Here is a 10,306-nt window from a genome sequence, read left to right as displayed (position 1 = left end):
TGAACACGCCCCGTGCTCAGCGAGCACGGGGCCGTCCCCAAGAAGCAGCAGAAAAGACAAACCTATAGAAGCTTCTACTGCCCACCACGGGGCCATGCCCAGCGGACACGGGGGCGTGGTCAACTTGCTGCAGGCGCATTTATTGTAATTGCGAATTACAATTAATGAAGAGAGAGAGTGTCAGATGGACACGGGGCCGTGCCCAGCGGGCATGGGGCTATGCCCGAGCTTCTGTTCAGCCTATAAATAGGAGTGTTTGGAGCTCTTGCAACTAATCCCTTGGCACACCACCTCTCTCACACTTCACCCACCACCCACCAACATCACAACACCATCATCCATTGTCCATCATAGAGTGTGTGAGTCGTCTCGGGATCCAAGATTGATCGTAAGAGTTCTTGACAATCAAAGGCCATGTTTGCCTAAGTCTCTTACATCACTTGGTGAAGACAAGTGTTTAGTGTAATACTTTTTATTTTTAATCTTTTGCACTTTTTAATTGGTTTTGTATTAATGACTTTAATTACTAGTTTCTTATGTTGATGGTGATTCTTCCTTATCGTTTGTCCGTGGTGTCTTGGCATTATTTTACTGTCTATATAAAATAAAAGATTTTCACCATTCATATCTCCACGGTCTATATGGAGGTATGTTGGCTACCTGGTCGGGGGTTAAGGGAACGGTTTGGTAAGAGTCTTGCCATTGTTCAGTGTATAGATCCTGCAAAGGACCTGGGTCAAATTTCGTAGGACCTCCTTCAATACCCAAAGGTATTGGATGGCGGGGGTCCAAACTCTTTGATCCCCTCATAAGTTAAACTACTATTAAAACTTTAACCCGGCTACTTAGGACTGTATCCCTGTTGACTCAGATTACTTAGCCGAGGGTAACGTTACCTTCAAAAGAGGGGCCTACCACATTATGCATTAATAACTTAATTAATTATCTTTCAATAATCCGACCCTTTAGGATTGTATCCTTGCTGACTCAAACTACTGGGTTGAGGGTAACGTCGCCTTCAAAAGAGGGGCCTACTACAATAACTAAGATAATCTCTTAAACAAGTGCAAAAGTGCGAAAATAATCAAAGGTTACACTACACACGAGTCGGATCCAAGTGATTCATCTTGTCTATCTCTTTTTATTTTTATTTTATTTTTCAGCATTTTAGTTAGTTTTATTTTCTTAGTTTAAAACCTTTTTTCTACCATTTTGATTTGATTAGATGTTGAGGATAAACCGGTACTAAAAGCTCTTGTGTCCTTGGACGACCTCAGTATCTTACCAACACTATACTACGTCCACGATGGGTGCACTTGCGCATATGCGTGTTTAGTGTTATTAAATATCGTGTTTTATAAATTTAAAACTTGGCTAAAAAGTGTAAAAAAGGCTTAAAATATATACCTAATACATATTACACCTAACGCACATCAAGTTTTTGGCACCGTTGCCGGGGACACAAGGATTTTAAGAAAGCTTAAAATCGACGGCCTAATCTGTTTTTCAAAACTTTTTTAAACCACGCGCACATTTTTCTACATTTTAATTTAGTTTGCATTTACAGTAGCATGAACACGGGGCCGTGTTCACTGAACACGGGGCCGTGCTGCATATTTTTCATTAAACGCCCAGATACAGAGTCTGAACACGGGGTCATGCTCACTAAACACGCCCCCGTGCTCAACGAGAACAGTAACTTTTATTAAAATGCCCAGATACAGACCATGAACACGGGGTCGTGTCCACTGAACACGGGGCCGTGTCCAGCCTCTATTTCCGTCTTTATTTTCTGTTTTCTGGTCTCGAGACTCAGTTGTGGTCTGTTGAGTGATTCTTATGGATCAATACTCAGGATGCTATAACTACACCTATGAGGAGGATGATTATATGAGAGACTATTGCACTAATTGTGGAAACCCGCACTCGGTACAATATTGTAACTTATTTCAGCCATCCAATTCATACAACTATTAAGAGGAGCCCAGGTACGAGCCATCGACTTCATACACATCCTATGAAGACCAAAGGTATGAACCTTCTTCCTCATACTCATATTTTGATGAACCAAGGTATGAGCCTTCATACTCATACTTTGAGGAGTCAGGATATGAGCCACCACCTTCATACACTTATTATGAGGAACCATGGCGTGAACAACCCACCTCATATGAGTATTATGAAGAACAAAACTACGACCCTTATCCATCATATACATACAATGAAGAACAATGGTGTGAACCATCTACTTCATATGGGTACTATGAGGAGCCAAGGATCGAACAACCGGATTCGAGCTTTGAGGATCCCAATCCTTTCTCTATCACCGAAGTGACCGATAGGATATTAGAACACATTAAAACTATCGAACGTTGCATAAAAGAATCTCGCGCAAGGGAAGAGGAGTCCCGCGCAAGAGAAGAATTAAATAAAGAAACGATAGTTGAAGAGTTAAAAATGGAAGAACAAATAAGTGAAAAACCGACACATGATCTAAACAACGAAAAAGGTGAGGCCGATAACGTTAAAATTCAAGAAGAGTCAAATTTTGAAGAAATTAATCTCTTGTCACCTTCTTTCGAAAATCATTGTTTAGTACCAACTCATGCTAAGTTTTTAAAAGAGTTAAACACTAACACTAAAATTGAAGAAATGGTAAGTGTTAAGTTAACTAATGATCAAACTTCACTAATAAAAGAAGACCCTTTTGAAATTAACACTACACCGGTTCCATGTTTCTTTCAAAATTCCTTTATTAGTAATATCACAATCGATGAAGATCGTTGTGCTAACATAATGCCTAACTACATTTTCGAAGAATTAAGTATTAGTGATTTTTCTCCACTTCAAATACCCATTTTTCTATCTAATCGGAAAATAATAAAATCAATCGGTGTAGTTGAGGATGTCTTGGTTCAAGCAAATCAATTGGCAAGCCCAACCGACTTTGTCATCCTTGATGACACTCCTTTAGTGTTGGGACGACCTTTTGTAAAAACTCATGAAGCTTTGAAAAACCGGAGGTTCAACAATCTACCTCTTCAATTAGGGGCATTCAAAAGGAGCATAGATATTGAGCGATCAATGAATTATCCAATCGGCAATGACGACCCCCTAATTGAAGATGAGCCAGAACCACCTGATAAGGTGGGTCTAGCCAAGGACCCTCATAAACGTGGCGCACCACTGAGGCATTCCGCGTAACTATCCTTAGTTTTAGTTTAGATTAACTTTTATATTTTCTAGTTTAGTTTTACTTTTCAGGAATAAAACACACTCGAAATGGTGGAGGTTACTAAGGGAAGCTTGAACCCACACCCCATGCACAAAAACAGAGCCTCCCGACAATTTTTCTTCATTACAGCAAGTTCAGCACGGGGTCGTGCTCAATGAACACGCCCCCGTGCCCAGCCTTCTGTTTACTTTTGGTACTGGACACGGGGCCGTGCTCAGCCAAACCACCCCGTGTTCAGCTACCCAGTAACATAAAATCTTGTTTTTAACCCACTTTTACACATTTTAATCAACCAAAAAACTTATTTTTGGGACACATTGAGGACAATGTGTAATTTAAGTGTGGGGGGATGCTAAAACCTTGAATTTTGTAAGTCCTAATAACAAGCCTTACACAAAACTCTATTAGAACCGCTAATCACCCCAAATTTTTTCAAAAATTTTCATTTTTTTTACTTGTCTAAGTTTAAGTTGGGAATTCAAGTTCTAACAAAGTTATATTTTTACAAGTTTACAACCGATAGCGTCGTGGTAAAAAGAACCAACATAAGAAAATTACGAAAAGGCATGACAAACTTAGTGAAAATTTGATTATATATACTTGATCACATAAAAACCCTTTCCCAAAAGTGAGTTTTAAGCCTTTAACGAGCATACAAATACATATCTTTACACTAAATGCTCATTTTCCGTTTCTTGTGTGAATAGCCGCTTGGTTCGTACGACTCTAGAACTTTCCACAACAATATATTCCTGGTCCTTACCAACTTAAACCCGAGTAAGTAAATGATGGAGGCATTAGGATTAACCCTTTTCCTTTCTACACCATTATTTTTCATTTTTTTTACCACCTACCCAAAATCCCCCTAGTTAACCCCTTTGAGCCTAAACCTTTTCATTTCTTAACCCAAAACCATCACCCTTTTTACCCACCTAAACCCTTTTATTTTTAACCCTTTATTTTAGTAACAACGTTCGATTTTCTAATGACTCTTCCTTATCGGATATATATATATATATATATATATATATATATATATAGGGAGGGGCTCATACGAGAACCACCTTATTGTGAGAACCTTGAGAACCAATGTGAACACAACCTAAAATAGCTAAAAAACCTAAAAAAAACCTAAAAAAACCTAACCCCCACCCCCCACCCCTCCCCAAAAAACCTAAACCCCCCACCCCACCCCAAAAAAAAACCTAACCCCCCCCCCCCAAAAGCTAAATGCTAAAAACTAAAACCCCCAAAAAAACCTAAACCCCCCCCCCCCCCAAAAAAACCTAAACCCCCCTCCCCCACCCCCCAAAAACCTAACCCCCCCAACCCCCAAGCTAAAATGCTAAAAACTAAACCCCCAAAAAATCTTAAAAAATCTAAAAAAAATCTAAAAAAATTTTTTTTTTAATATTTTTTATGCTCAAATCGCTACTTTTAGTGGCCAAAAAAAATTTTAAAAAAATTTAAAAATTTTTTTTTTTTTGGCTTCGAAAAGTAGCGATTTTTATATAAAAACTATTAAAAAAAAATTTTGTGTGATTTTTAGCTATTTTTAGGCATTTTTGGTGTGTTCACATTGGTTCTCGCGGTTCTCTCAATAAGAGGTGGTTCTCGCATAATCTTCTCCCTATATATATATATATATATATATATATATATATATATATATATATATATATATATATATATATATATATATATATATATTGATGAAACCAAACAAACAAACAAGTTCATCAAAAATAATTTTGTTTGAAACAAGTGGTTCATCAAAATAAAATAAAAATGTGAAAAATAAAAAGTCTTTCAAAAAACCGACGTTTGTTACGCTTTTCGCCCTTTTTACTAACCACTAACCCAACCACCCACCTTTAGCCCAAGCCTAACCTTTCACCCAAAAAATCATCTTGATATTTACAAAGGTATAAAGTTAAAAAGGAGGAGGATTGATTGCTTGGCAAACTTATGGTAGGAGTAAGTTCCATGCCGCTCTCGAGTGATTCACTAAAAATACACCTTCGGCCGAGTGTTGAGTGATTCCCCCGTGAGGTATGTGAATTTGTATATAAATGGAATCTTAAAGAGGTATGTTATGCCATAATAAATAATTTATCTTATGAAACGTTTTTAATAAGTCATGACAAATAGGATTGTAAATAAATGAAAATAAAACCTAAATAATCTTCGAATTCCCGACACTCTATGACAAGCCCAAAACCTTCTCTTCTACCCATTCCATTTGGGAGTGAATAAAGCCACATTATAAAGAGTTTTGCTTGAGGACAAGCAAAGATTCAAGTGTGGGGGTATCTGATGTGCACAAAATGCAACATATAAATTACATCAATTATGGCTTAAAACTAACCCTTTTTAGTACTAAAGTTGGAAAAAAGTGTGCTTTTGTCTTCCTTTTGTATTTTCAGGATTAAATGAGCTCAAAATAACAAAAGAAGCAAAAAGACAGCAAAATCTAACATAAATACAAGAAAAGGAACAAAAGTGATATGCCCGACCCCCCCCCCCCGCCCCCGACAGCATCCTCCCAAGCAAAACAAAGAAGACAGAAGACTGAACACGCCCCGTGCTCAGCGAGCACGGGGCCGTGCCCAAGAAGCAGCAGAAAAGACAAACCTATAGAAGCTTCTACTGCCCACCACGAGGCCGTGCCCAGCGGACACGGGGGCGTGGTCAACATGCTGCAGGCGCATTTATTGTAATTGCGAATTACAATTAATGAAGAGAGAGAGTGTCAGATGGACACGGGGCCGTGCCCAGCGGGCACGGGGCCATGCCCGAGCTTCTGTTCAGCCTATAAATAGGAGTGTTTGGAGCTCTTGCAACTAATCCCTTGGCACACCACCTCTCTCACACTTCACCCACCACCCACCAACATCACAACACCATCATCCACCACCATCATCCATTGTCCATCATAGAGTGTGTGAGTTGTCTCGGGATCCAAGATTGATCGTAAGAGTTCTTGACAATCAAAGGCCATGTTTGCCTAAGTCTCTTACATCACTTGGTGAAGACAAGTGTTTAGTGTAATACTTTTTATTTTTAATCTTTTGCACTTTTTAATTGGTTTTGTATTAATGACTTTAATTACTAGTTTCTTATGTTGAAGGTGATTCTTCCTTATCGTTTGCCCGTGGTGTCTTGGCATTATTTTACTGTCTATATAAAATAAAAGATTTTCACCATTCATATCTCCACGATCTATATGGAGGTATGTTGGCTACCTGGTCAGGGGTTAAGGGAACGGTTTTGGTAAGAGACTTGCCATTGTTCAGTGTATAGATCCTACAAAGGACCTGAGTCAAATTTAGTAGGACCTCCTTCAATACACAAAGGTATTGGATGGCGTGGGTCCAAACTCTTTAATCCCCTCATAAGTTAAACTACTATTAAAACTTTAACCCGGCTACTTAGGACTGTATCCCTACTGACTCAGATTACTTTGCCGAGGGTAACGTCACCTTCAAAAGAGGGGCCTACCACATTATGCATTAATAACTTAATTAATTATCTTTCAATAATCCGACCCTTTAGGATTGTATCCTTGCTAACTCAAACTACTGGGTTGAGGGTAACGTCGCCTTCAAAAGAGGGGCCTAATACAATAACTAAGATAATCTCTTAAACAAGTGCAAAAGTGCGAAAATAATCAAAGGTTACACTACACACGAGTCGGATCCAAGTGATTCATCTTGTCTATCTGTTTTTATTTTTATTTTATTTTTCAGCATTTTAGTTAGTTTTATTTTCTTAGTTTAAAACCTTTTTTTAACATTTTTATTTGATTAGACGTTGAGGATAAACCGGTACTAAAAGCTCTTGTGTCCTTGGACGACCTCGGTATCTTACCAACACTATACTACGTCCATGATGGGTGCACTTGCCCAAATGTGTGTTTAGTGTTAGTAAATATCGTGTTTTATAAATTTAAAACTTGGCTAAAAAGTGTAAAAAGGGCTTAAAATATATACCTAATACATATTACACCTAACACACATCAAGTTTTTGGCGCCGTTGCCGGGGACATAAGGATTTTAAGAAAGCTTAAAATCGACGGCCTAATATGTTTTTCAAAACCTTTTTAAACCACGCGCACATTTTTCTGCATTTTAGTTTAGTTTGCATTTACAGTAGCCTGAACACGGGGCCGTGCTGCATATTTTTCATTAAACGCCCAGATACAGAGTCTGAACACGAGGTCGTGCTCACTGAACACGCCCCCGTGCTCAACGAGACCAGTAACTTTTATTAAAACGGCCAGATACAGACCCTGAACACGGGGCCGTGTCCACTGAACACGGGGCCGTGTCCAGCCTCTGTTTCCGTCTTTATTTTGTGTTTTCTGGTCCCGAGACTCAGTTGTGGTCTGTTGAGTGATTCTTATGGATCAATACTCAGGAGGCTACAACTACACCTATGAGGAGGATGATTATATGAGAGACTATTGCACTAATTGTGGAAACCCGCACTCGGTACAATATTGTAACTTATTTCAGCCATCCAATTCATACAACTATTATGAGGAGCCCAGGTACGAGCCATCGACTTCATACACATCCTACGAAGACCAAAGGTATGAACTTCTTCCTCATACTCATATTTTGATGAACCAAGGTATGAGCCTTCATACTCATACTTTGATGAGTCAAGATATGAGCCACCACCTTCGTACACTTATTATGAGGAACCATGGCGTGAACAACCCACCTCATATGAGTATTATAAAGAACAAAACTACGACCCGTATCCATCATATACTTACAATGAAGAACAATGGTGTGAACCATCTACTTCATATGGGTACTATGAGGAGCCAAGGATCGAACAACCGGATTCGAGCTTTGAGGATCCCACTCCTTTCTCTATCACCGAACTGACCGATAGGATATTAGAACACATTAAAACTATCGAACGTTGCATAAAAGAATCTCGCGCAAGGGAAGAGGAGTCCCGCGCAAGAGAAGAATTAAATAAAGAAACGATAGTTGAAGAGTTAAAAATGGAAGAACAAATAAGTGAAAAACCGACACATGATCTAAACAACGAAAAAGGTGAGGCCGATAACGCTAAAATTCAAGAAGAATCTAATTTTGAAGAAATTAATCTCTTGTCACCTTCTTTCGAAAATCATTGTTTAGTACCAACTCATGCTAAGTTTTTAAAAGAGTTAAACACTAACACTAAAATTGAAGAAATGGTAAGTGTTAAGTTAACTAATGATCAAACTTCACTAATAAAAGAAGACCCTTTTGAAATTAACATTACACCGGTTCCATGTTTCTTTCAAAATTCCTTTATTAGTAATATCACAATCGATAAAGATCTTTGTGTTAACATAATGCCTAACTACATTTTCGAAAAATTAAGTATTAGTGATTTTTTCCACTTCAAATACCCATTTTTCTATCTAATCGGAAAATAATAAAATCAATCGGTGTAGTTGAGGATGTCTTGGTTCAAACAAATCAATTGGCAATCGCAACCGACTTTATCATCCTTGATGACACTCCTTTAGTGTTGGGACGACCTTTTGTAAAAACTCATGAAGCTTTGAAAACCCGGAGGTTCAACAATCTACCTCTTCAATTAGGGGCATTCAAAAGGAGCATAGATATTGAGCGATCAATGAAATATCCAATCGGCAATGACGACCCCCTAATTGAAGATGAGCCAGAACCACCTGATAAGGTGGGTCTAGCCAAGGACCCTTATAAACGTGGCGCACCACGGAGGCATTCCGCGGAACTATCCTTAGTTTTAGTTTTGATTAACTTTTATATTTTCTAGTTTAGTTTTACTTTTCAGGAATAAAACACACTCGAAATGGTAGAGGTTACTAAGAGAAGCTTGAACCCACACCCCATGCACAAAAACAGAGCCTCCCGACAATTTTTCTTCATTACAGCAAGTTCAGCACGGGGTCGTGCTCAATGAACACGCCCCCGTGCCCAGCCTTCTGTTTACTTTTGGTACTGGACACGGGGCCGTGCTCAGCCAAACCACCCCGTGTTCAGCTACCCAGTAACATAAAATCTTGTTTTTAACCCACTTTTACACATTTTAATCAACCGAAAAACTTATTTTTGGGACACATTGAGGACAATGTGTAATTTAAGTGTGTGGGGGGGGGGATGCTAAAACCTTGAATTTTGTAAGTCCTAATAACAAGCCTTACACAAAACTCTACTAGAACCGCTAATCACCCCAAATTTTTTCAAAAATTTTCATTTTTTTTCTTGTCTAAGTTTAAGTTGGGAATTCAAGTTCTAACAAGGTTATATTTTTACAAGTTTACAACAGATAGCGTCGTGGTAAAAAGAACCAACATAAGAAAATTGCGAAAAGGCATGACAAACTTAGTTAAAATTTGATTATATATACTTGATCACATAAAAACCCTTTCCCAAAAGTGAGTTTTGAGCCTTTAACGAGCATACAAATACATATCTTTACACTAAATGCTCATTTTTCGTTTCTTGTGTAAATAGCCGCTTGGTTCGTACGACTGTAGAACTTGCCACAACAATACATTCCCGGTCGTTACCAACTTAAACCCGAGTAAGTAAATGATGGAGGCATTAGGATTAACCGTTTTCTTTCTACACCATTATTTTTTATTTTTTTTACCACCTACCCAAAATCCCCCTAGTTAACCCTTTTGAGCCTAAACCTTTTCATTTCTTAACCCAAAACCATCACCCTTTTTACCCACCTAAACCCTTTTATTTTTAACCCTTTATTTTAGTAACAACGTTCGGTTTTCTAATGACTCTTCCTTATCGAATATATATATATTTTGATGAAACCAAACAAACAAACAAGTTCATCAAAAATAATTTTGTTTGAAACAAGTGGTTCATCAAAATAAAATAAAAATGTGAAAAATAAAAAGTCTTTCAAAAAACCACCGACGTTTGTTACGCTTTTCGCCCTTTTTACTAACCACTAACCCAACCACCCACCTTTAGCCCAAGCCTAACCCTTCACCCAAAAAGTCCTCTTGATATTTACAAAGGTATAAAGTTAAAAAGGAGGAGGATTGATTGCTTG

This window comes from Helianthus annuus, chromosome 5, assembly GCF_002127325.2.
Source record: "Helianthus annuus cultivar XRQ/B chromosome 5, HanXRQr2.0-SUNRISE, whole genome shotgun sequence".
Classification (NCBI taxonomy): Eukaryota; Viridiplantae; Streptophyta; class Magnoliopsida; order Asterales; family Asteraceae; genus Helianthus; species Helianthus annuus.
The sequence above is the reverse complement of the archived record's forward strand: the minus strand, read 5'-3'. Positions refer to the sequence as shown.